The 27,310-nt window shown below is 44.1% G+C and overlaps 1 protein-coding gene and 1 long non-coding RNA gene across 3 annotated transcripts in view; both read right to left on the bottom strand.

Annotated features, from left to right (window-relative positions):
* The window catches only part of LOC143208090 (uncharacterized), a 201,119-nt gene that overhangs the window by 113,792 nt on the left and 60,017 nt on the right, over positions 1-27,310 (bottom strand). The window lies entirely within an intron of this gene.
* LOC143208091 (uncharacterized) overlaps positions 7,795-27,310 on the bottom strand; it is a 398,278-nt gene continuing 378,762 nt past the window's right edge. For both annotated transcript variants that reach the window (XR_013008839.1, XR_013008838.1), the window contains one exon: positions 7,795-27,069. This is a non-coding gene — a long non-coding RNA (uncharacterized LOC143208091). The remainder of the gene's footprint in view (positions 27,070-27,310) is intronic.

Genomic DNA, 27,310 nt, shown 5'->3' with positions numbered 1-27,310 from the left:
CGCCAGCCTCTTTCCTCCTACGGAGCCTAAACCTTTCCCAGACAGTTCAGCAATGAACAAACAAAAATTTTTATTCGTCCTTGTTTCTGCCTTAACACAATGAAAAACGCGTATAATTGAAGGTAAGGTGGAGTGGGGTAAGTGCGTCAACAGGGCAAATGCGTTAATTGGTTATTTTTATTATTATAGTATATATATATTTATTATTATTATTATTATTATTATATATGTTATTTGTTAATATATATTTATTAATGTAGTATAAGTTAGTATGAACTATTCTACATAGATGTCGCCCAAGAATAAAGGTGGTTTCCTCGCTTAGATCAACCAATGCCAAACAGTCACGTGGGAGGTACTACACGTACAACTTTGAGGTTACCCTGAACGTGCAATAGTTTACAAGTTATTAATATATTCTGTGTTGTTATTTTAGGTAAGTACAACAAATAATGATGTAGGTTTACATTAAATAAATCGTTTTTATTCTATTTTTTTTAATTTATTGAGAAAAACACTAAGATGATCTTGCCCCGTAAATATCACTACACGGGGCAAGTCCATACTATCACGGTGGGGTAAGTGCGTACTAGGCAGTTCATGCTCACTATGTCAGCCTATTTTTTGTACTATAATTCTTAATGAAGGGTAAGCAGATAATTTGTTTTTTTTTTACTTTTTTTTAGCCATAACATGGTTCGCAACTACGTAAGAAAAAACTAAAACTTGGTTTTATATCACTGTATCCCCTTTCATATTTCAGCATATAAGTAGCATTTTATAGCAGGCTTGTTAATCATTCTTTTCTTGCTCCGTAACACTTGAAACAAGGTTCGAAAGGATTTTTAACTCTCAGAGACGCTCTTGCCCCATTTTCGTGGCAAGTAGTTGACACTTTGTACAATATCCTATCAAAATGATAATTTTCAAGCAAAATTAGAATCCTACATAATACTAATTCATCAGTAATAACTGTGGCAAGAGTTTGATACCAAGAATGTTAAATTTTTCATACCAGACTGAAAATACATCAGTTTAAAAAACTAGAGCGCACTTACCCCACTCCATCTTATTCATTTTTATTCCCGATACCTTTTTCAACAACATAAAACAATCCAACCTGTTGACAAATTCTGAACATCCACATACAAGTTTTCAATTAGTCCCGTCTGTGGTAGTTGTGAGCAACGTTGCTACAGCGAGGCAATGTATTGTAATGAAACCGCGGATATTCATGTGGGTTCACATTTCCCTGAAATAATTTTTCAAGAGCGTAATTAAATAGAATTTTCCTTGGTGCGTTCAAAATGAAAATTTTTATTTCATTGTGTTTTGCATAGCTGAATACATGAATAAATGCATAGAATCAACGGTCTATTTATAATTGAATGCAATATTGATGTTGACAGTAGTTCTATATAGAATTTCGTCCATTAAGGTCTCTGAATAATTTAACCATGGGAGCGTAGCTAAACGTGGAGTATTAGGCCAATTTTGTAATTTCCTATAAACGTGGAAAAGTGATAGATGCTGTTCGCGCATAGATTCTTTTTCTTCAAGAAATTGCTATTTCCACGCTGATTAAAATTCGTTTTTAATTAAAAAATGGATGAGCATTACTTATCATACACACTATATACTAGCAAAGTCCACGGACCGTCGACAAATCAAAATCATTCTGTACACTACTTTCGAGTCGCTGTTCTCGCAGCAATTCCCAAAAACGGTCCGTGGCGCAGTCTCTCGTCGAGAAACGAGCCACTGGAAGAGTGTATTTATTATTACGACCGGCGAGTAGTATGTTCGGCGAAGGGGTAGGCGTAGGAGAGGCTTGCGAAACGCGAGTGCATAAATTACGAGGGTGGACGGGCGAACGATAATGGAGCACTTCAGCGCCGATAGGGAGGGTGCATATTCGCATCTCCCGTTGCATCGGTAGCCGGACAGAGCTGGATATTAACTTTGTTTTTGGAAGCTGTGCCCCAGCAGTGTATCCGATATTAAAACCGCCTTTCGAATCGAAACGCGGACAAACGAATTACAATCGCCTCTTGACAGTGTTTCGAGCATCGAATATGGTGCGGGGGGTGGATCGATCGTTGCTAGATATCGGATAGCGATCAATTGCCGGCGCGTAGGGCAAAACATAGGGGCGCCGGTTCGCCGTAGATCTAATCAAAGGGCAATCGATCATCGCAATGGCAACGTTCGATCACCATTTGTCCCCGTTACCCCGTCAAATTAGCCGGAATGTCGGGATCGCGTTGCGCGCGCGCGTGCGAGCGTGCGAGGTTACAACTGAAAACGGGTCGCGCGGGTGAAAGAGGAAGTTTGTGTAAACGGGGAGGGGGAAGAGGATGTTTAATAAGAAAATATTTAATCCGCAGCCGCCGCCGCCGCCGTCGCCGCCGCCGGTCCGCAGTGCGCAATGTACCGCGAAATTAGGAGCCTAGCGTCTATCGGTCAAGGTAAATGCGGCGCGCATTAGACGGAGTCTGCAAGTTGGCTCGAGCGCAGTGCGGGGGTGGCGTTGTCGGTGACTGGGGGGTGGTTTTGGGGAGTTCTAGGGTTGGGGGTTGGTTTCCAGGGGGCTGAGGGAGGCTGGGGGTGGTAGCCCGGTCGGTCGGGTGGCGAAACGGGCGGCGAGAGGGGTGGCAGGAGCCTAATTGGTCGAAATTAGCAAGTTTAGTCATTAGTGGAGTTTCCGGCGGTGGCGGTGGGTCCACTTGACTCCACTTCCTGGGAAAGGAAGGACGGAAGGAAGGTGTGTACACCTACCATCGGTTACGCGGTGCCTGCCTCCACTCTGTGTGCATGCATTGCCTGTGTGTATGTATGCTTCTACGGTTCTGTGTGGAGCGCGCGTCTGTTTGCGCGCGTGTAAACGCACGGCGCTGCGCACACCGTCGACCTGCATACACGTATGACCGACTCCGGGGAAGTTTGCACGCGCGAGCGAACGAACGGCCGAGAGCACGGGCCCCGGGATACGTCACGAAGCACTTCGTGACCGCAAATAACTGTTTCCATTGGAATCCTGCGGTTTTACACCTTACCGTCGCCGCGATATCAACGCCTTAACGCGGCCTGTGTATTTAAACCGTGTTACCGCAGTTTCGAGCTATGCCGTAGCCCCTTTCCCCCGAACAATTTTCCTTTTTCCGCAGCTCGTTCGGGAGGGAGGGATACATGATCGTGTTTAATTAACCCTGGTCCTGGTGGTTTTCTGCTCTAAGTTACGTTCGGTTTTTATTTATACATCGCTCGGTTACATCCGAAGTGCCGGTCACCGAGATTGAATTTTATGTTGGAAAACCGCGCGGGAGACTGCGGGTAACAAGTTCCAGTAAACATGAACACTGAAATCAATTGCTCCGAGGATACGACCACTTTAGGTTATTACATGAATTATACGGAAGGCTTCGACGTTGATATAGTTGCGAGCAAAGTGCACGTGACCGAGAATTATACATCCCACGCACGGAGCTCTAATTTATAGAAATGTCTACATAAATTCGCAAGCACCTGTAATGGCTGTAAGCGTACTGTAATGAGGCTGGATTCATTCCGCGGGGATTAAAAGTGCAGTTTAGTTCGACGTTGCGATGGGAGCGCCATGATTTCGCGTTTTAATGTCTTGACTGCACCGTCGTCGCTCATCTCAGAATATCGCTGGTCTTCGCCTGGGTTCGGAAATGATTTATTGTTGCGCAATATCTCATTAGAATTTTACCTACTTATAATTAGACTGGAATTTATGTCCCAACTGTTACAATTATTAACAGTAGGAACAAATGTTTGCGTCACTATTGTTCCTTGCAAATGATGCAGAACATTTTCAGTGATGGGATCAGGATTATTCCGCGTTGATCGTGTCCCGTTTCCGTACAATAAACGCGCTCTGGATGAGGGAAGGTATTAGCGACTTCCTGTCCTGACGAATGTTTACAACAACTCTGTCCGATCACAAGTTGGCGACAATAAACCGTATTCAAACCGTATTATCGCGGTCTAGTAGCTCGGGATGCAAACGAACGTGTCCTCGATCCCTGTATTTACCATGGAAACTCTTAACCAACTTTTGGACCGGTGCCCACCCCGATGAGGGCGTTTTACAATAACAGTACTCTAACTATCCAGACCATCAGCGGATTTCTCCTTCACAAGCTGATATTCAAAGAGCTATCACCAGTATCACATTGAACATGTTTCGCCCAGCCTATACATATACATACACATACGCGTATCCACGATTCTTTCATTAAAAATACACCGTGAGCGATTAACATTATAAATCGAATATTTATTTACCAGATTTTCGTAACGACCGACAAGCTAATTAAGGCTGCAGGATAAACGTAAAGAGACCTCTCTCTCGACGGTTCACGGTGCACGGTTACATAAATCACATATTAATCCTTACAGCCGAGGGCTATCTTTCAGTGGTAACGTAACGCTGTATTCCTCACTATTCATTAGCCGTCCACTAATCTCCGTAGAATCTTTATTGGAATAACATCATCACGCGAAACCCATTTCGTATTTTAATGACGCACCGAGAGGGATTAAATGTTGGTGAACGCATGGGTGACGGCGCACCTGCGAAAAAATTCGGCTTTTCACCGCGCTAGATTTACCACGATCGCTCTCCGTTTATCAATCTTCCATTTGCAAGTGTTACCTATCGATTACCTGAACTCTACAAGAGCATTACCTGAATACATTAGTTGGATCATCATTAGTCAAAATATAACTTCTCTGCGTTAATTGCGGGACGCGAGAGCTACGTAGATATTTACTTCTTTTTCCAATACAGTAATCCACGCTCAAGTTCCACCGAAGACTGAATAAAAGTTTTCATTCTAGCCCAAGAAAAGTTGACTTTGAAATACAGATCTCAGGGCCCGATGGGGTTGAAAATAAGTAAACAGGATGCACGGGTGGGCAGGTTAATCGCGGGTCACCGTCTAAGTTGATCAATATCCTTGGCCGGTGCGGGTCTCGAGGAGCGGGACGCGGAAAGCGGGGAAAAAAGAGCATCCGAACGGATTGATCCGGCTTCTTTCCGTTTCAACGCACAATACCGCAACTCGCATACAATCGCGGGGAACAGCTTTCCCCGTGGTTCCCCTCGCGGTTCCCTCTTGGTCCCCTCATGACCAATTTCTTCTCCTCGGTACAATAAATTTATGGTTCCATTCAGCGGCCTTACTTAGCCCCCCCCCCCCCTCCACCATCTATATCAACTCCCTGTATATCTGTCTGCGTGAACACGCGGGGAAAATGTACAGGCACACACAGAGAGAGAGGGAGAGACACAGGGAGACAGAGATACGGAGAGAGAGAGAAATACAGAGATTGGGAGGGGTAGGGAATGAAGGTGCGTGGCATTCGCGATCGCGCACTACAATAAGTCCGCGGTCCGTTTAATAGAATAATTAAGGGCCCTCGTAGCACAACGCGGCAGCTGATGCCCCTGCGTCCTCGGGTGCAACGATACACGATTGCACGCGTGCACCCCCGTACGTATTGACGTTAATATGCCGGAGGACCGGTGAATGCTACGGGATAACGCGGACCCACGACGCATTGTTGATTCGTGGGGCGCGCGGCCCACGTACAATGGGGTCACCGGGGAATTAATGCATTGATCTAAATTCTGCGCGGCCGGATTAGCCGTGGAAAAACCGGCGCTCGACCGCGAGAAAAAAGACACCGCTATGTTTCTATTTGCCAAGCGTAATAACTGTTGCGTGGCTGAGCTAACGTGACCGTCTCCACGATTGTGATCAGGCATTTCATTTCTTTTCAATTATCAAATTCGTTGCGGTTTTTATCCATTTATTGTTCATTTATTATCTGTTCTCTCCATAAAAACAAGTGTCTAATTAATATGTTACGTTATAAGCATATAGACTGCGGATTTATGCATTTATAACAAAAATCGGTACGTACAATTTAAAACAGCGGAGGTATTAAAAAGATTTAAGGCCACCAGTGTATTCGTTTCACTTTAGTAAGATAATTAAAAGAACAGTGAATTTTTTATTTGGCTCCTGTGTCTTCCAATCAATGCAAACATTTTTTATTTTGCATTACTTCAACCCTCACACGCTTCTCAGGAATAATTGCATAAAAGAGACAAGGATAGTAATTCACCCATGTTTGCTCTACACATAAAATCAACAAATTTTTACCCTGAGGATCGTACAAGGGTTAATAGTTGAATCGAATTTTTATAGAAACGCCGCATAAACATCCCCAGTCGAACTAAATAATTCCATCGGTCAAAATATCGCATGCATTTTCGTCCACCCGAAGTTTCCACACGCGAATCGATTAAAGTCTAATGAACCACTATTCCGAAAACGCTTGGAACAATAAGTTTTTATTCGGCTCGCAGTGAATTTATATGAACGTCATTATGAGTGCCCGGAGCCCGAGCAGCAATCACAATGTTTCACCGAAGGTCGCGCTGGAGAAATTTAATTTCGTCTCCCGAACGTTGCATTACCATAATAAAAATCTATTACAGAGCTCCGTGGAAATTCAGGGAATTTTCTATTTTATTGGACGCGCTCCGTGTAATCCGGTGTACTACGAACGCATAAAATCTGCAGACTACAATTCACGACTCCGCGTCGAACATCGTCTTTTAATCATGGCGCGAGTGCTCCCCGTTCTGTTCAATCAATTTAACGAGCGATGCCGTCGAAGCAACGACAATTCCGTACGATTCCGGGGATTATAAACCCCCGCCACCCCTCTCCGGCGTAGCCCAACGAACGAAAACCCCCCCGGTTCCCCGCCGTCGGTTTGCAATAATTTCGTTTTCAAACAGTTCGCCGATAAGAAATCTGCGATACGGCCTGTCGGAATTGGATCGGCCCGAATTGGCCGGCCTCAATTGGATCAATTTCGGCGACGCGCTCGAATTACGCATATAACGTCGCTTTACGATCCCCGTAAAACCGCTTCCCAAAAATGTCGTTTGCCCGCGAATCGATTTATTTAACCATCGACCGCCGCCGCTAATCTTCGAGCTCCCGCGCGCGCCGCGTCGCGTCGATCGGCAACGGTACGGCCAATAAATGGCACATCAGCCGGTACGTAACTTGGTTATCGCTCGTGAATGCGAGGCCGACTTCTAATTTCGCCACCATACAATTGAAAAGATCGGTTCAAACGCCCCGCGGTTTATACGACCGAGGAACAAACGAATCACCCCGAGAAATAATCTGGAAAATCGTTGACCATCCTGACTAATCATTTGTAGATGTTGCAGTTCGTCAAAAAAATTTGTAATAAAGCAACGAATCTGTGAGTAAAGAGTTGCATCGACTAAAAATTAAAAAGTAATTCGACGAACCGTGTCACGAAGATGGATACTTTCAAAAATCACCGTGCGAGTCAGGCAGAAGGAAATTCCCCGACTAAAAATCATTTGGCGTCCCGGCTAAACGGTTCCAGCTATAAAAAATGGTTACACGCCGGGCAGAAGCTAATCAACCAACAGTTTCATTTCCGCGTTCGAGTAGTGCAATTTAGCTTTTAGTCACGCGGCTAATGCGTCTATCTGGAACAGGATTTGGTTAAATCTGGCCGCAGTCAAAGGGTCAAGCTCGAAACATCCGTAATCGATATCAATATCACCGTGCACAGGTAACCCCGGTTTCGATGTTTTTTCCAATCTGGTAAATTTACTGATTCCGTTGAAAAAATATCAAAATGTTTCGCGTTTTGAATCGCGACAGCGGGAGAAACGAGAAAGAGAGGGAGAGAGAGAGAAGGAATCCGTAAGAGGAGGATGAAAGCACGAGAACGACGAGGGGGACGAAGAGGGGGGCTGAAAGCGTTGCAGTTGCCTGCGGGGGCACCAGGCAATTACAAAATTGCAAAAATTAACCATAAAACCTGGCCGGCATACCGGCGCGCTACCATAAAGCTAGCTGGACGGTCGGCCAATCGGCGCATATTTTTGGCGTTTACGACCAATCACGTGGCCGACGGGAACGCGCGTTGCCCCCTCCCCACCATCCCCCGCTTTCCGTAACTGCCCCCTACCATCGCGGATTCTCTCGCGGAAAGAAAATTGCACGGTGATTTCGCAGCGGCGTTCGAAACACCGCTGTAAAACGACCCTCTCTTTCTGTCCCCCTCCATTTTGCAACCCCCCGACCCCCGCAAGAGTATTTCGCTCCATCGATGACCTGTTCGAAGTGGAAACATTCTTTCGAAACTTTTCGCTCGTTCTTCCAAGCTCGTCAATTTGCCTTCTCGAAATGAAAATTGTAGGGTTCCGAACCCGTTCCACGATGGAAAGGGGGGGGGGGACACGAAGTTTCGACTTTAACTCGACAATTTATGGACTGGCGGAGGGTAAAACAGCGGTTTTAAGGCCGCGAGACGTTTTCGCATTTTTCCGGTCGTGCGGGGAGAACATTCGCCTGCGCGAAAATGTTTCGCGTTTGCGGATGCGGCGAAACTTTTCTTTTGTTGTTGCTCTGGGCGCTTTCTTGGAGTGCGGCCGACTAGTGTGTCTCTCCGAAGACGCTGCTTCAGTGTGTGAGTTTCCGATTTTTCGAAGGAAAAGTTCAGAAGTGATTCTACCCACAAGCAGTGGGTCTTTTCTTTAGAGTTTCCACGATTTTAATCTTGAAGATCTCTTTTGTTTGATTCTTGCCGTAGATTCTATTAGGCCGATGCAAAAGTCCGTGGTCGATTCTGCAGTAAACATTTGACCGATACTTAAACAGAATTAAATGAAATGATGTTGTGGTTCGTTGTGGAAACGAGAACTCCCTGCACTCGAAGCAATTTTAATTCGAAAATCAAGACATTTCGTTCAGTCCAGATCATTTCTATTCTATGCAATCTTTTTTACATTGTGCACATTAAATTGAAGCTGTTCTCTCGTATAACAGCTGAGTTTTTTTTTTAAGTTATAGGACAAATGAATTTAGTAATATCAAAACTGTTTTGCATAATGCTATGGCAATTTTTACAGGCGTCTCAGAGTCACCATTCGAGTGCAACGGGTTAAAATACAATTTCCTGCGCTGGAAAGGTTAAAAAGTCTTGAAACGTAGACTTTTAAAAATGACGGAATAATCGCCGACATAGATAACGCGTTAGCATATTGCTGGAAGAAATGATAGTAGCTCTCCGATAGCAATCGTTTGCCCCGGAAAGAAAATCTGCGAACTCATTAGACTGGGTAATGCAACATCGTGGCCTTTCGAATCGACGATCCGTGTATCGTATATTTTAGCAATCTTTGTTCCCTTGTCTCGTGCGTGTTGCCTTTCCCGAGTACGACGACGAGGACGAGGATCGGCTGTAACACACGGTCTCCGCTTTCACGAGGTTCCCAGCGCAGCACCGTAGCGCGGCGCTCGGCGGGATAATTTCGCGAGCGGAATGGAGCGGAATGAAGCGGAGAGGCGCGCGGGAACGTGCATCGGCTCGCGATAAATTATTGTTCCGCGGCAACGGTGTGTTCCCCCCGTGTGTGTATCGGCCGTGGCGAACGGTAACGGCTGAAGTAATTATGGCAAGTCAACGCGGCGCAACACGTGGCCGCTGATTATCGAAATGTCGGGCTGCTTGGCCCGCCGATGGAATCGCGTTTCACGCGCTGCGGTTTCTCCGCTCTCCGCTCTCCACGACAACGTTTCGATACTCCTGTCACCTTCTGCCGTTTCCTCATCGATGCAGATAATGACCCATTCTACGGAAATCGTTTTTCCCAGCCATTGTCCGCGAAGAAAGTCGAATCCCGAACGTTTTCCCGCTGTTCGACGGCGATCACGGTCTTCCGGGCTCGTAAACCTGTTGAACCTGCCCCTCTTTTAAGGTCTACAACCACTGAAGCGTTCATCATACAGTACTCAACCCCTGCGTACTTCTAATTCATTTATTCCCATCGCTTTTCTGGCCGATTGTGTAAAATAAACGATTTTCGGAACGTTCATCAAGAGACGATTATATTTTTGGCGAGTTACAAGGGAAAATAGATTTGGAATCGATTCCCTTGTCTTTAAATTTAATTCTTTGAACACCACTTATTTTTCAGCGAATGGGAGTTGATAATGGAAGAATAGTGTATTCCCAGAGTTCACGAATATGTGTTGCATCCGCAGCTCGACTGCGCCATTCATTTCTACCTCGTTATGTAACGAGCACGAATATTTCTGTGTAAACAGTTTTACGCAGCGGCCAAGTCGGACGTTGGATTCAATTATGCCAGGAATGTGGAAGCATTCGAACGAATTTACAGGAACGGGATCTAAACAGAGATTCACGTTGAAGGCTTTGATCATCTCGAGGGTAGAACGAATATTAAAGTTCGTTAACTTTTCTATTTTACGGTGTTCTCCAGAACTGCGGGACCTATAACCGCGCAAAATGCGCAATCTAGCCGTAATATCTTTAGCCTAACTAACCAGCCGCGAGAAACTTCCTATCCCCCGGTTGAAAGAGTGGAAGAAGCCGGGAAAAAAGTAAATATTAGTGTCCTGAATAAATATTATAATCGAATTCTTTCTCGCGTCCACTTAATATTCCAGCGAAGTTGGTTAATCTGTTTTTAATAAAACTTCACGATAATGCAGAGCACAGTGAAATAAGTTAGAAAACAAATTGTTCCCCGTTTTCAGACCGGGAATTCGCTCGGAGAGGGATGAAACCACCCTGAGGTTTTATGTACTTTTATATCTCTTTAAATCTTATTAAATTTTTCTTTTCCGTGCCGCCATAAATCTTTCGAAATAATACTGTCTTCGTATAAAAAGTTTTCCTCTATCTGTTACGACTGATGAGATCTATCGTGCTAGGTGAGACCCCGTGCACTTTGACCGCTGATTTTATGCCCTACTCTCCCTCGGTTAGGGCAGCGCAATCGACGCCCCGGGATTTCGCTCGAATTAAAATTCTTGAATCGATGAATCCCTTTCTGGGAACGTTGCCCGATCGCTGACGTAAAAAATTGATTGATTAACATCACATTCAGTAGCATGTTCATCATTCAGAAAAGCTTAAAGAACAATTTTCTTTTTCCCTGGCTATACATTCTAGATCCTCGAGCGCCTATAGATCCTCGAGTAAGGAGGTTTTTCTGACAGAGGTTTAAAATTAGGCTTGTTCCTCGTCCGGAGGAGTGAAGAGGTGGCCTCGTATTTCATTAAGGGGGTGGTCGGCCCGGCAAATTTCGGCGAATTACGCAGCGAAACGGCTCCTGAGCCAATAACTGAATCATAATCCCTTAGTTTTACACGGAAACGCTCGACCAAGGGTGGGTAAAGGGAGGTGAGTTTAGGGGAAGGGGGACGGTGACGCGCGAAGGGGATTCGACGACGGGGCGGGGAACTTTACTGCGCAAATTAAGGCGAAGTGGCAGTCAGTAATTTTATGTGCCCATCTCAGCCACTGATATTGAATTTCCTTAGTCGCTTAATCCAAATCCTCGAACGGCCACGGCCGGGCAGAGAGAAAGGGTCGAATGGCGGGGGTATGGGAAGACGCGTGGGTGAGGGGGTAAACCCTTCGTAGCTGGCGCAGGCAGCGATCTCGCGAAATTGAAATCATTACTTTACGGGCGCGCCGGCAAAATTGGCTACACCCGGTGGATCCCGGTGGAATTTGCAAAAACCGGTGTGTCGCTACACGAGAGAATTATGCTTTCTAATCAGTCGCGACCCTCGGGACTGATCACGGCCTCGGTAATTAGCTGGACACGGCAGTGTGGTCATCGGAGTGAGAACTATACTCGAAAAAGGGTTCGGCTGAATTTTTAGCACTCTTTGAGGCGATTTAATTTTTGTCGACATTCGTTAACTCGTTGCATTCGACTGTCAAGGCACTGCTAGAATTTATTAGATTGGATTGGAACGGAACTTCAGACATTTATTTACAGATTTGTTCAATAACATTAATATCTCTCAGGACTCTGATGTGTCTCTGCACTATAAACTTGGGAATAAAACACCATTCAATGAACGAAGAAAGCTCCATCTGAGAAACGCGAGGATTCACAGGTAATAATTTGATGGTTTCAGGTCGCCTCGAACATTCCGCGATCCAAATAGCTCCAAGATCGCATTAACGCACTTCGGAGGGGTGGTTCACGCTCGCGTTGAAGAAACGGAGAACAAAGGGCCAGAACAAATTCGAGAAAATTGACTGCAACGAGAGCTCGGAGTCGGCCGCAGGGTCGAACAATTCCTGCGAATCCCGTGACAAAAGGTTCGAGAGCGGGCACCGCCGGCCATAAACCTTGTCCGAGTTCGTTCGCAGAAACAGTGCCATTTACAATCGCAATGGTGTCGGGCGCAACGGTCGGGGAAAATCCGACAGTAAACCAAAACAGTCGTAAAACGAAACATCAAAAACGTCGCTGAGCGCGTACACACACCACGTGCGAAACGGAAGCGTGGAAGATCTTGAAGAACCTTGTGGGTCTCGCCAATTCACCCTCTCCTCCGAAAATACGTGGGGGTGTGGGTGCATTCGCACCCCTTGACACTGGCATGTGTCGCTTCTATCAGTTTATCAGATGCTGAGGGCGACTGCGCGACAGCTGTTACCCAAAGGTACGGCAATTTTACAAAGAGAACTAGGCGGAGAAAGTGGATGGAGACGAATGAGGGTGTATAAAGAGAGAAAGAGCGGGAGAATTTGTGGTTTATGGTAAGGAGGGGGTAAGACGGCCAATATCTGTCAAACACATATTTTTTCAGATTTATCACGGCCCGGTTCCATGGACCAGACCCAATTTAATTTTCTTTGCCGCAGCCCACGCATCCAACCCTCCCTCTTTCTCTCTTTTTCTTTCGGTCATCTCGCTTTCTCTCGGGACCGAGCCAGTGAATTCAGATTATTCGGTTTCGGTTTCGTGAATCGCGAGGTGAAAGTAAAGGGGACGATAGTAACGGATGTTCCCCTCCGGGCGATGTTGTATCGGATTATTTTCGAACGGTGTCGGGCTCGGACCAAGTTTTCGTGTCGATATCGCGCGCCGCAGGGGTTGAAAGAACGGAAAAAAGATAGAAAGACGAAAAAAGGTAGCTGCGACTCGCTTGGCGCCGATTAAACCTGGTCACAGGACCCCGACAACGTATTCTGGATGCTGGGTTTCGCAACATTGCAATATAATTCCAAATATCACATTTCTTTCGTCGTTTCAGGGTTAGGATTCAATTTGTTCGGCGATTCGGTTCTTCAATTTTCGAACCGGCCGGCGAACGTGTTTTTGCTCGCGAAATTAATTAAAGTGAGGTTTGAATTAACTGAATTCAGGTCGCGGCGAGAAGTTTAATTAAATTTCAGCCGAGAAGAAAATATATAAACTTTACGCGGGCAATCGAGTTTTAATTGTTGGGCCGGCGCGGCGCGGCGGCAGCGGCGCGGGGGAGGACGCCCCGCTAATGATTCGAGAGCCGTGGACCGTGTAAGAGCGCCGCGGGATTAGCGTGATTCAGTGGGAATGATGCGAGTCTCGTGGCTTGGTCGATACCACGAAGCGTGACGATGACGACGATGGACTCGTGTGGATTGGTACGGAATCGTACGGCAGCATGATGCCGGTCGTCTGGAACTCGTGAAATTCGATTACCCTGGACTGGCGACGAGCGATGATAATCGTGTTGTACTGCTGTTCGGTGGTCCTACTCTAGACTGGTGACGTCAGGTCCTCAATGAAGAAATGCTCACTCTGGAACTCCTTTTCCAAGATCATTTCTTGATAATGCATGCAATGGGGGTTTCCACTGGTGAAAAGCACTAGATAAAAGGTCAATCTAGGCTGCAATGGCCCTCGAAAGTCCTATTTTTATTTTTACGAATCGTAATTTGCAATATTCGCCAGCGTAATTTGCATTATTCGGAAGCATAAAGAAGCGCATGTAGCTATTTTCATAAAGCTGTGACACCTACACGCTGCCGAATTTCGTAAACGTAAAACTAGTACTTTTGAGGACGATTGCGGCCTAGATTGATCTCTTACCTAGAGCTATTAACTACGAGTACTACAAAAACCCCCATCCTTGCATTATTGAGAGATGAGAAGGCACAACCCGTACCCTTGCAATCCTAGACATGAGTGTACTCCTTTAATTAACGATTGATAATGAGCACCGACTAATACCTAGTGCTAATAACTAGTAGACATCAACGTTAGATCGACTACCCATAGAGCCGGACGATAATGACCGCGAGCTCTAAAATTTAGTATAATCTTATTAGAGCTCGGCAGCTCTAATTCGTGGAAGTAAGTAGTCGTAACAGTAAACGCGGGATATTTGAGTCACATGGAAACTAGTATCAACGATTGAGGACTCGCGAGGACTCATGAAAGTGAATACTACTGAACCTGATCTTATGGAATGCGGTACTGATGTTCAACGACCATAAACGTGTTTTCCGTGGGCTCCATATACGAGAATATCTGAGATCTCGGGGATATCTCAAGAGTCTCAATCATGTCGTATAAGTTCAGGGACTTGGGTATTGAGTCCCCGGAGCCCGAGATAATATGCATCAGATCCAACGGGACATTTTAACAGCCAGAGAGAATAAGATACGACTTCGGTATTAAAGGTGGTTCGCTCTGTTTGTGCTACATTGTTTACAGGAGACGGTTCCTGGGGAAACGTTGCTCTTTGCCATTAATTCGAACATGTACGTACATTAATCCAGTTAATGTCGCTCTGGACATGATTTATTCACCCGCTAACTATTACACCATCGATTGTCAGAAAAAAAGAAAATTAAATAAAAGGCATAAATCGAACAGGGTCGAAGCACCCTCTACCCTGCATCATCACCCCGTCATCGAGCATCTCCCGGATGATCTGAGCCGGGGGAGTCCGATGACAAGCGAAACTAACTAACACGTCCCGCGTCTAATAAACCCGCGTTCGCACTAATTGCATCCCCGGCCCGATGACACGCTAATTGTAAATCCCTCTAACGATGCTCGAGTGGATTCACGTGATCGTCTCCCTTCCCCTCCCCCGCCCCTTCCGGGCAAAAAGGTCCTCTTTCGCCGTTACCCTCGCCATGTCGCAGGATGACGGAGGGAACAGGATCCTTAACGTGCCTTCATCGAATTAATTTGCCCAGCGACGACAAAGGACCGAAGTCCTTAAAGAGTGAGCACTTCCTCCCCCTCCCTTCACCCCCTGTCGCCCGCAGCCACCCCTTCTAACCACTGTTTCTCTTTTTCCAGGTTCCCCTTTCACCCCCTTTTCATTCCTTCACAGTCTCTAACTCCCTGTCTTTCTCTCTCTCTCTATCCATGTCCCCTCTTTCTCTAATACAATTCCGAGACTGTCTCTCTTTCTCCGACTACATTGGGGGATGTTCTCCCTCATCCAGAGTGTCCCGACCCCTCACCCCCTTGTCATGCACCCCCCGTTTTACATCTGCCTCCGCGGGAATAACGAAAAGAGCTCCTTTCAGCAGATGCAATCCGGCATGACGTTGCTCCTCGATCGCTCGTGGCTTCCGACATTTGTCGGTTCTCAGCTTACGCCGCGCCGCTGCGGTTTCGCACATGCGTGTCCCCGCCATTTACGTGCTCGCGAAAATGTGCGCGCCTTGATTTCCGACTCGTTCGCATTCGCAGACGCTGTAAGAAATAGACTCAGCTTTCCAATTGTACTATTTTTGTGACAATACGTACCTCATTAGTAGACTGCGGATGTTTACGCAATTTTAAATATCTATGATCAAATTTTAAAAAAGTGGGAACAACCTTTGTAGATCCAAAATAAGGTGGAGTGGAGTAAGTGCGTTAATTGGTTATTTTTATTATTATAATATGAACGAAATTTCTCTAGCTTTTATTTATTAATGTAGTATAAGTTAGTATGAACTATTCGACATAGATGTCGCCCAAGAATAAAGGTGTTCTCCTCGCTTAAATCAACCAATGCCAAACAGTCACGTGCGAGGTACACGTACAACTTTGAGGTTACCCTGAACGTGCAATAATTTACAAGTTATTAATATATTCTGTGTTGTTATTTTAGATAAGTACAACAAATATTGATGTAGGTTTAAATTAAATAAACCGTTTTCATTGTAGTATTTTAAAATTTATTGAGAAAAACACTAAGGTGCACTTGCCCCGTAAATATTACTACACGGGGCAAGTCCGTACTAGCAAGGTGGGGTAAGTCCGTACTGTATGGGTAACTATAAAACTAAACAATATATTTACTGCAACAATAAGCATTTTATAGCAGGTTTGCTAATCATTCTTTTCTTGCCCCGTAGCACTTGAAACAAGGTTCGAAAGCATTTTTAAACTTTGTTTTAACATCACTGTATCCCCTTTCATATTTCAGCATAAAAGTATATGTTTCTTTAAAAATGGATAACTATAAAACTGAACAATATAATGTAATGCAACAAGAAGCATTTTATAGCAGGCTTGTTAATCATTATTTTCTTGCCCCGTTGCCAAAGCATTTTTCTATCGGTAAATTTCTATAAATTCTATCGGTTTTTATATCCTGAAATTTTTTTAACATTTCATATGCCTTGAATGCATAAACATCCGCACTCTACGCATTAGTTCTGACTAAATACATATATTCTGCTTATAAAATAATGCAGAAGTTTTTTTTGTCCGTAACACCTAATATCAATTTTTATACTTGCACGTGAAATAAAACTTGCTCGGCGCACATCGAGGAATTCGCGAGTGGCCGCAAGAGAATCGTTTCCCGAAACACGCGGCAAGTATTCGTCATCGACAAGCGACACCTCCGAGTACATATTTACGCGCCATAAATATTCAAACTTCGGCAATTCGAGTCACGTCCGCGGAGTGGAGAATCAGCGGCTCGAACTTCGGCCAATATCTGACGGTGCTTGTAGCAATAACGGTGGAAGAATCGAAATTCTCGAAGCTGGGAGAACAGTATGCGGTTGGGGGAGGATATATCGATGCAGCTATAACGAGGTCGACAAAACGCGATTTAGAGAGAGAAAGAGGAAACACACTAATTGCATAATTGCGACCGCCACTTTACCTCTTCCGCGAAGGTAATTAAAAATCCGGACCCCGGGAAAACAGTGAAACGGTTCTGTGTACTTGTTAGTCAATATACACCGCTCCTCAAAAATAATTGATCCCTCGTTTTGTGAACAATGAGCGCGCGTCCGATAAAAGGAAAAGCGCGGGAGCGGCCCCGGAAGCTTCAACTTTCGCGGTTCTGTACACGATCGCGGAGAAGAGGCGAAACAGGGATGGTAAAACGGTTTGCTGCGGTGCCTTTTCACTTTGTTGTTGTGCCTGAACTCGAAACACGTAGACAGCGAATGTTACGGATTTATGACGGAAACGAGTAGAACAGAAAACAATATTTTTACTGGAAGAATCTGGAAATATTTCAGTTTGTTGCGATTCAGGTAGTCGAGTTTTATTTTGCCCAAAAATCCACAGTCTAATTATCCGCTACTTTATTTAATCTACAATTTTTGTTTTCTCGCAAACTTGCTGTACCCTTGCAAGAACAAATAATAATTTAATTTCCTTTTGCTTGGAAACCGTAAAAGTTTCCATGCTCCCGCGTGCAAAATTGTAAGAGCAAAATTTAAGGGTTGGAAAGCGGGAAAATATTGATTGTCGAGCCGTCGGTTTTTCGAGAAATGGAGATAAATGACAGCGTTCCGTTCCGGGGAGGTAGAAGTGCGATTGTTCCGCGTGCGAGAAATAAAGCTCGACGGTAACAATTGTTGCAAGGGTGGTCGCCTCACCCCAATCCTCGAGTATCGACGGTTTCCTTCAGATCTCGAGTAGTTAAATCGCGGAGGAATGAAAGGGACAGTAAATAGAGGCGAAGAGGCAACGGTAAAAGGTAAAGCAACAAGAAAAAGGGACAAAGGAAGTCGAGGAAATTGAGAGTGCTAGGTGGGATGAGGTTCCGTGGCGAGAGGAGGATGAGGAATGGAGCCTGGTACGCGTGCAACGCCGAGGGTGCATTCGCGCATCCTGTAGCCGTTCGCTTGCGAAACAGGAAATAATAGAGCATTAGCAATGGCAGCTGCGATATTCAATCCTGGATTGAAATGTCATTCAAAGGCCCGTGGAAAATTCGGCAGAAGGGGACAAGTTTCGGGGGACGTAGCACAGGGGTGAGAATCTCGAACGATGATAGCGTCATTCGGAACTGCAGTGGAATTAATTGCTGCGATTTGTCGGTTCGCGGGGCGACAGTGTTGCTGGCAGGTTGCAGTCTGTTGCACTGAAAGATTGTGCGAGGATTACCAACCCCTTTCTTTATTGCTGCCTTCACAGCTGCGGTAACAAATTAGAATTCTTCCTCATTTCTAACAATTTCCTAATAGAGGAAGAAACTTTGTATATATGTATGTACTTATGATTTCGTGTTTTCAACAATTACACTGACGATTTCGATCGAATATAATCCAGGGGTAGTAATTTGGAGGCTCACGCATGACCGCGGCGTAGGAAGCAAAAAGCCCCGGTTATCCGGTGAAGAACTCGGCAAGGTGCTCGAAAGTTAGCGGGCAATGGAAACACGAGGCTTATCGGGCTTGTCTGTTTCGTATCGCGTCGCTTTTCCAGCGTGGCAGCAGGTCTTTTTTCACCCGCCCCGCAGAGAGAAAGAGCGGGAAAGAGAGAGAGAGAGAGAGAGAGAGAGAGAGCTCTTCCTCCGGCCCGTTGTTCCGTGGAAAACGCAGTAGTCACCACCCCCTCGCGGCCCGTGCGTTTTCATCCCCCTCACCTCGCTCAACTTGGAAATTGTTCTGAGCCCCTCCTCGATCCCGGCCGTCCTTGTCGGCACTCGAACTAATAAGCTCTCCGGATTAATTAAAATTTCGGCCGATGTTGCTGGGTCGCGCTCGCGCGCGCTCCAGCTAGCCAAGACCCGAGTTCTCGGCCGTATAAACAAGAACGCGCGCGCTCTGCTCTCTTGTTCTTCCGCCCCCGCTTCTCTTTCATCTCGTTCTCCTTTTGTTTCTTCTCTTTTTTTTTAATCCGCCGATTCCGACTAATTACGACGAAGCACACAACCGTTTCTCTCTCTCTCTCGAACTCTCTCTCGAACTCTTTCGCTCTCGTCCGTTCTCTCCGTTGCAGACTCTCGGCCTTCGACCACCTATTTTTCGGAATATTTTTCGACTGCTCTCCTCCTCCCCTCCTCTCTCGACTGCATCCCCGGCAGTCGCGCTAATTGCCGCTCGAGCGCTAATTACTCATTAACGACGGGCAATCGTAGGATTTTACGGACACGCTCGATAATTTCCGAGGCAGAGCAACGAGTCGCGAGCCAAGCTGGTGCGGCGCGCAGCCCGGAGAGCTCGCGACGAGCTACTCGCGTTATCGAGGTGAAAGGATCTTTTATTTAGTAATAGAAGTTCGAAGCGGAATGGGTCTGAAGATAAACATCGTTACGTGCTCCCCAGCCTGCGCCGGATAATTATTAACCATTAAGCGGGCCGCGCGTAAGGTCGTACCATTTCCCGAGCTCGAGCCATTCTTATTTTTTTTTTCTTATTTTTCTCGCGCCCGTTAATCAAATAGGATGTGCTCGAGCTATACAGCTCGCTATAGAACCCGGTAACTTGTATAATAGACTGCCAGACCCGTTCTACTCGCTTCTCTGTATTCTGTCGCCAACTGTCTTTGTCAGACTCGACCATTTTGCGATATTCGTAAATTACCAGTTGTTATTGAAGTTTTGACGACCTATTATTTCAATCTTGATGCGTAGTCTTTTTACACAAAATGAAATGGTTATAGTTTAGCTCTTTTTGCTGTACGGTTTAAATCAATAAGTTGTGTTTTATTTATAATGGCACGTTTCGAAGAAATATTACAGCATCTAAAGCGTAGCTTTTTTAATTCAGGAAAGAAGTGGAAACAACAAAGTTGATGAAAAATTGATAAATTTGTTACTGAAGGCTATACAACCCAAAATAAAAATTAGTACAATGATATATTATTATTAATACAAATTGTTAGAGGGGCATCTCGCAAATTTATTTACACCGTCGGCCATTAGCCGGTGCCTTATGCACAACTATTGTCCACATTACTCTCAGGAGCAGATGAAACGAAATATTAATGGGGTCTATACTCGTAGCATTTATTGATCGTGTATAGTAGGTCCATTGTAAACGCTCCCTCGTGTCGAGAGCGTCACTGTCAGTGTTTCGTTCGAATAAAAGTTCCGGCGCTCTAATATTGGAATCCTGAATAAATTGCTCGGTGATATTTGAATTTCTTTTTTTTGTTATTTACTACACGGTCACCGAGAAAGAAAACCGGCAGCCCCACCAGTAATTTCATTGTAATTGTAAAAGTTTGTATCATTACGGGAATTCTTTCACGTGCGAAATAATTGAACGTACAGTTCTTTACATCGCGATAGCTCGGGTCTCCTGGAGCTTGGCCAAATTCGTTTCACTCAATACCGCGAGGGCGAGAGGATTAACTTTCAGATCTAGACCAGAGATTATCGAATAATCAAACTGATAAGAAAGTTACACATCATATTTTTTTATTCTCAACGAACTACCGCGGAGAATTGTCCGTATCGTTAATCACGATCACCTGGTTTCGTCGAAACGAATACATGTGACATTCGTAGACCAATTACGAAACGTTTGCTTCGTTGCTGATGCCTTAACCGCCGATGACGCCACAGCGGCGTCGCGTCCAAAATTTAACTCGATCTTGATTCCAGTGTTCACAAGCTGCACAAAGAAGTGCGATAAAATGCATAATAAAATTTTGATGAAATTTAACACTAGGTTTACGGAGCTCTAGAAATAACTATTTCACATTATTTTATAAACATGACAAGCTTGTGTCTATTCAAATTTTTGGCCATTTTCTTAATAAGAAGAAGAAATGAACTTGGTATGTAATTCCTCAGGGAAGCATCTTTACATTCTTAATAATCGCAAATTAAGAATATTAGAATTAATGTTAACATTGTCTAATTTCAGCTATAAACATTCCAAACTTCATCCGACTGAACATCGTCTCGTACACTTTTTCTGAAAGGGCTGCAAACAGTCGGATAAAAAATTGCGAGGCCGTTTACCGAAACAAATGGCGACAAGAATATCTCAATCGTGAGTCCCGAAAAAGAGATAACTGTCTACCGTAGCTTGCAAAACCAGCGATCGGTGACGGGGGGAAAAAAACGTTTCATTCACGAGGCACACGAGCGTATTCCGTCCGGAGGAAAGTCCATCGAGGTGGAAAGGAGCGTTTCACCGAGGACTGAATGGCGGAGTGTCCAGCCTTGAAGAAGTCGAGGATGTTGGATGACGAAAGCCAGGCTCTTGGCCGAAGGAAATCGAGCGAGCGAGCGAGGCGAGGCGAGTCAGCGGACGATTAACGAGCGTCACATTCGTCAAACCGTTCCCAGAGCCACCGGGTGATACGTGTAACGAGCTAATTAACTTAATTTATCGCCGTTTGACGGAGATCCAATCGTAGATGCGCGGCACGTTAATTGTACGTCCATTAGCCGCCGATACGATCGTATATACCCGTGGACCAGTACTCTCTAACGATCGCTCGACGGCTCGTCTCGTCGCCGAGGACATCTTTCGATGAACGACCCTCGTCGACGTCGCGATTTTCGATTTTTCCGACCGTACCTACCCGCTGGCTAATCCTGGAAAGTGCCGGACCATGATTGCGATCCATGATTTTGCATACTTTGTACAGAGACGACGAGGCCTTTTTTTTCTTTGTACGTTTTGCGCGAGTCGAGAAACTCGCCGGTCTTTAACCAGTTAAATGGACCGTTGTTAGTCAAATGGGTTTTATGCGTTTTATTTGATAATTGTCCAAGTTGTAGAGGTCTTTCTGTGGGAGATGACTGAACACATCTTTTTATTCATGTCTCATCAATGATAATTTATCATGAGTAGATGAAATTCAAAATTGTTGAAAAATTTTTGAAATTGAAGATGTAAATACGATTTCTTGCAAAATCCTGAGGTCGTAGATAAATTTTGAGACCAGATTTGAAATCAGCGTGAAAAAATCTACGGGAAATGATATATAGCATGTTAAAAAAAAAATTTTTCCGCGCGTGGTACTGGAGAAACCACATTTTCATAAAATTGCGAAAGTTCAACGAATCTTTTCAAGGTTAAAAAACATTCGTACCATAATCTCCCTATTTTTCCCATAATCTGCCAAGTTTCAGCTTTAATTTAAAAAAAAATCTCATTTCTATCGAAAATTCTTTGATTTTGAATCGAGTTTGGTCGAAACTTCCCACTGTGCGGCGCGGCGGTAGCGTATTCAGAGATGTCAGGCAGCCGTTGTACGTGGCGCGCTAATTTCTGCGAAGCACTACCTTCAGACACAGCTGCCATAGGTAAAAAATTGTCGCAGCGAGTTCATGAGGTACTCAATCGAATCGGCAGAATCTCTGTTTCAATCTGACGTTCGGATCATGGTACTACGATCATTTCTCGCCGAGATACAGCGAGTTAAAGGAAAAATGGAAATTGTGCATTTTTTAAGCATATTTTCAGAAACACCTGGTATATCGAAATGTTAATGAAATTGAAAAAAACAAAAGGAGTGCCTTGAAGAGAAAGAAACGCTCTTTCTATTGCTTTTTTGCACAAGATTCTACGATAATTTTTTCGCTTTCTGGAGCCAGTTAAAGTTAAAAAGCCCATATTTACTTCAATGTTGAATAACTCGAATAAAAAAAATCGCACAATTTTCAACAATCACACAATTTGCACAAGAAAGATAGCCCTTCCAAATGATATTAACACGATTTATCAAAAAAATTTGTTGCTCCCCCTGTGATGTTCCAAAGTTGCACAAAATTTTTGTTAACCGTCAATGTTGTCTTCATCTCGCTATAACTTTGTAAAAAACCAACATAGCAATAATTTGAAACAGAGCGTCTGAAACTAGAGGTTTCAGGCTTTCGAACCATTGTTTAACGATATCGATACGGCAATTTTTGACGGAGTTATGATCACGTAAAGTGGGAGCAATTCTTCGGGTTCGCACAAGTGATCCCTCAATTCTTTGAGGAGTGTATGATGTTTCCTCTATTAAAATCGTCAAGAGAAGAAATAACAGTCAATTCAGTTTCTATTTCTTGCATTCGATACAGACAATTTTTATTTTGCATAGACTCCCTCAGAATTAAAACGAGTGATAACTAGACTGATTTTACGCATTTATGGTAAAAATAGATAAGTGCAACTGCAGAGGCGTGAGAAGAATTTAAGAATGTGGTTCTATTATTTAGAAACAGTGCATCCTGGTCAAGAGTTCAACAGCCAAAGCGCAGAAAGAAAAAAGCGTTGGTAGAACTGGCACCCTTCAATCGTCCATAAAACAGCATGACTGAATGGCGGAGTACGGCAACGAGCAGAGGATTAAGACAATAAACTCCTCGTAAACCAATATTGTCTCGTCATGGCTCCTAAGTCCTGTACGTTCGACCTTTCTAGCAAAAAGGTCTTGGGTGTTTGGGGGCTGCTGGATTTCCCTTCGTGTTGGGATTTTAGGGTCCCGTTTGCTGGTGTCCTGGGGACCAGCAATCTTTTTGGTGGCAGGGACCAGGGTCCAGGTAGCGAGGACACCTTGTCTGGCAACCTGGCGCACGGTTACTTAAATTCTCCGGGAGCCGCGGACTGAAAGAGAAACGGCTTTCGTTCCTGGGGTGGAGAACGCTCGAGAACGATGGTGAGAGAAGCAGGGCGAGAGAGAAAGAGAGAGAGAGAGAGGGGGTGTCGAGAGAGTGAGAGAGAGAGAGAGTCAGGGAGAGAGGAATGGCACGGAGAGACACCCGCAATTTCGTGATTGCTTTTCAGACGACACTTTGTACACCCATGGACAGCACCAACCAACTCATTACGGTAATGACACGTGTGCATCAATTCGCATTAATATTCTAATGGACGTCAGGGAGGGAAAGTGGTTCGGCGCGCGACAGAGATACGGAGACTGACAGAGACAGAACGAGAGAGGAGAGGATCAGAGGGAGAGAGAGAGAGAGAGAGAGAGAGCGATGATGTAGACGCACGAAAGGGGTAGAGAAACGCATGGAGGGGAGAGAGAGTGAGGTGGGAGAAGAGGAGAGGAGACACTGGACCAAGGGTGGGAGCAGACAGACTAGGGGAAGGGAAAAAGCCCTAGAAAGGAGCCAGCGAGACGAAGGGAGACGGTGCGCTATCTTGCGCATAATGCCAATTAATTAATGGATACTGTGCCCGTGCCTCGGCTCGATATTATGTAACTGGTGCCTAGGACGGCTGTTATCGATTTACGGTTTCGTTGCCGAGGTGAACGTAAGTCGCTACCCGGCGTTCGTTAGAGCCTGGGACACGTTCTCGTGGTTTCAGGATCTCCCTCACACAGTCTTCTCTTGCTTTATAGTTTCTTGGAAATTAGGCCCTCTCTTTTTTTCCTTTCCCAACGTCATCCACGACAATGATTGCTCGAGAATATTTAAGAAGGTCAGTGTTATCACCAGACAACGGATCTTTACGCAAAATAAAAATTTTCTATTTGAATCGCAACAAACTGCAGTGACATAGAAATTTATTTTCTTTGTTAACATGATTAATAGATTGAAAATAATATAACAGTATTTTTAAATTCTTCTAACGTTGCTCCTGTTTTAGATTACACCTACTCATTCTTGTCACAAATGCATTAAGTCCGCTGTCTAGTTAACACTTTTACAATATTGTACTCCTTATACAATAGAGATAGTGTAATACGTTTTGTGTTGTGTTATTGGTCTCCTTGTTTGCCATTAATTCCTTTCCACTTTACGAGAACGAATGGTCTGCTTTATTTCGATTGCGGAATGTTTTCCTGATGTAAATGCAGCCTTAGGGCCTTCTAGAATGTGCTCACTAACGATCTTAAGTAGTTAGCTAGTCTCATTTATTATAGTTTGGTTTAGTGTGAATGAACGGTGTTCCTCTTTAGCAGTGTTTTTAAGGTTTTATAGAAGTAATTACATACTTTTGCCATTTCTAGTATCAGAAGTTCGAAATAGTGAAGCTTACAGTGCAGTTTGTCTTTGGCCAATAATATATGTCCCTGGAACGAAGTGTACAAGGCTAAAAATATAGAAGGGTGAAAGTGCAGGGTGAAAAACAATGGGAAAGTTGTTAGAGTTACGTTGCTAAAATTAGCTGACATGAATTTCAGACAGCAAACTTTAGAGCATCTAATCTTTGTCGGTCAACTACGACCTTTCACATTTTTGTTTATCCTTTTTCCGTAACCTTTTATGGTTCACTGGTGAATCGGACAAGTTTAGCATCAAAAAGGTTATTAAAATTGCGACATAAAAATAACTACATTCACGAGTAACCCAGGAAAATGAAGAAATAATTTAATTATTTCCTTTACTTATTGGTTTTAAATAGATTGCGAACAGAATAAACTTGCACTAGATATAATCAAATCTTGTACCATATCGTATTATATTATTGTAAACGATTTCGACTCGCTATAAATAACAATATAAATGGACATCAATATTTTATCTCGCGTTCTAAATACGAAACGGATTACCATCACCGACCGGTTGATTTTTGCAATTCTTCTTTTGAAATTCCGGCAATATTTCAATTGTCATTACTTGCTCTCTGTTTTGCTCGCATTGTGTCCCTTCACTGAAATCCATAGAAGACAAAGACATTCAAAGTTATTCAAACTTGCGTCGTGAAACGTACAAACGACAGGTCGATAAATCACGCGCGGGATATAAATAATGCCGACAATATGGTCCATATGGATAGAAGAGAAAGATCAAAGGCTGAACAGACGTCTAGCCAGTTGGATATCGTTATCAATAACGTAATTTACAGCTGCACCGTTAAATGTCACGTATATTTGCGATATTTATGATCGGTGTCACGAGAAAGTTTAAATCTATGGACGGAACTTCCGCTAGAACAGTGAAACGACAGACCGGATCGAAATGACTCGTTTGTAACTTAATTACAACTTCTACACCTTCGCTATTTTTAATCCTCCATTTAGACGAGACTGCAGACCACTGGAGAAAAATAGTAAGAAACTAACTGGATGAAGCTAATGTTCTTACTAGGACGCGAAACAAATTTATTTGCGAGGCGTCTTCCTTTACACGCCGTTTATCTTAATTTTATTATTATCCGCGCGATAATGTATTAAAGGATCTCGGCAACAGGTTCGACTATTAGACTGCATTTCCTAGCAGTTAAAAGAGTAAATTGCAGCGTGCAGGGGCACAAAGTTGCTCGAGAGCATGCTCGGCTGTGTTACATACACACGTAGCACCGCTTCCTCCAGTTTCAGGACGCGTACAGATTACACCAATAACTGTTCCCCTGAAATATCCCCGTTATCCTGAACAAATGACTCAATAATGATCTCGCAAATGGAAGAATGGAGAATAATTGTCGCAAAAATGATCGGGGCGAACGAGGAAGGTATCGTGTAATGGGACTAGTTTCTTTGTGAAGTAAAAGTAACGTACAGATCAACTCGGCCGGACCTCATCTACCTTTTTGCGTGCGAAAGATTAATAGCCACCTCGAGAGTTGGATTACTTATAGTATTTAACAAGCACAAACAGACAGTAAAGAAAATGTAAATGTCAACATTATTTATTGCGGACCCGCGAGCCGTGTTTTATTTCTAATATGTGAAATATAATAAATAGTTCGACGAGGCTTTTTTACCGTCGGTCATGAATAATCTTTCCCCACCACGGCAAAGAATGGACCGTTTCTCGAACGTAATCTTTAATTCACGAGCTTATGTTTCAATAAAGAAGTTTCCGAACTCGCGAACTTAGTTTTCTCATGCATCTAAATTTTATTAATATCAGGAAGTAGTATGGGCTCATCTGTTTGTTTTTAATATTATTTTCTGATGGACTTGTAAGCAGTTTCTGAAATTGTGATCGAAGATTAAGGTAATTGTTGATCGTGTCTCGAAGCACTGGCAAGTTTACTCACTCGGTAATGAAACTTGCCACTTTCTGCGGAGAAATATGTTTTTGTGGTTGTGGATGATTTCCTTACCTGCAACAAACAGAAAGTCTGGTGTTAAAATCGAAGTATCATGAGGCTTCGTAAAGAATACAATTTTTGCATTAATGAGTGAAATAAGTTTAATAGTATTGATAGAGCTTCAGACTATCGCAAGGAAATCCTGCGATACAACTATACAAATAGAGCAGCACCAGCAAAAATTGTCAGTCACTCTGGAGCTGTCAGTCTCCCTATACCCCTAGACCCTAGTCTCGCTAGCGTTCCTAACCTT

This window comes from Lasioglossum baleicum, chromosome 4 (genome assembly GCF_051020765.1).
Source record: "Lasioglossum baleicum chromosome 4, iyLasBale1, whole genome shotgun sequence".
Lineage (NCBI taxonomy): Eukaryota > Metazoa > Arthropoda > Insecta > Hymenoptera > Halictidae > Lasioglossum > Lasioglossum baleicum.
The sequence above is the reverse complement of the archived record's forward strand: the minus strand, read 5'-3'. Positions and strand labels throughout refer to the sequence as shown.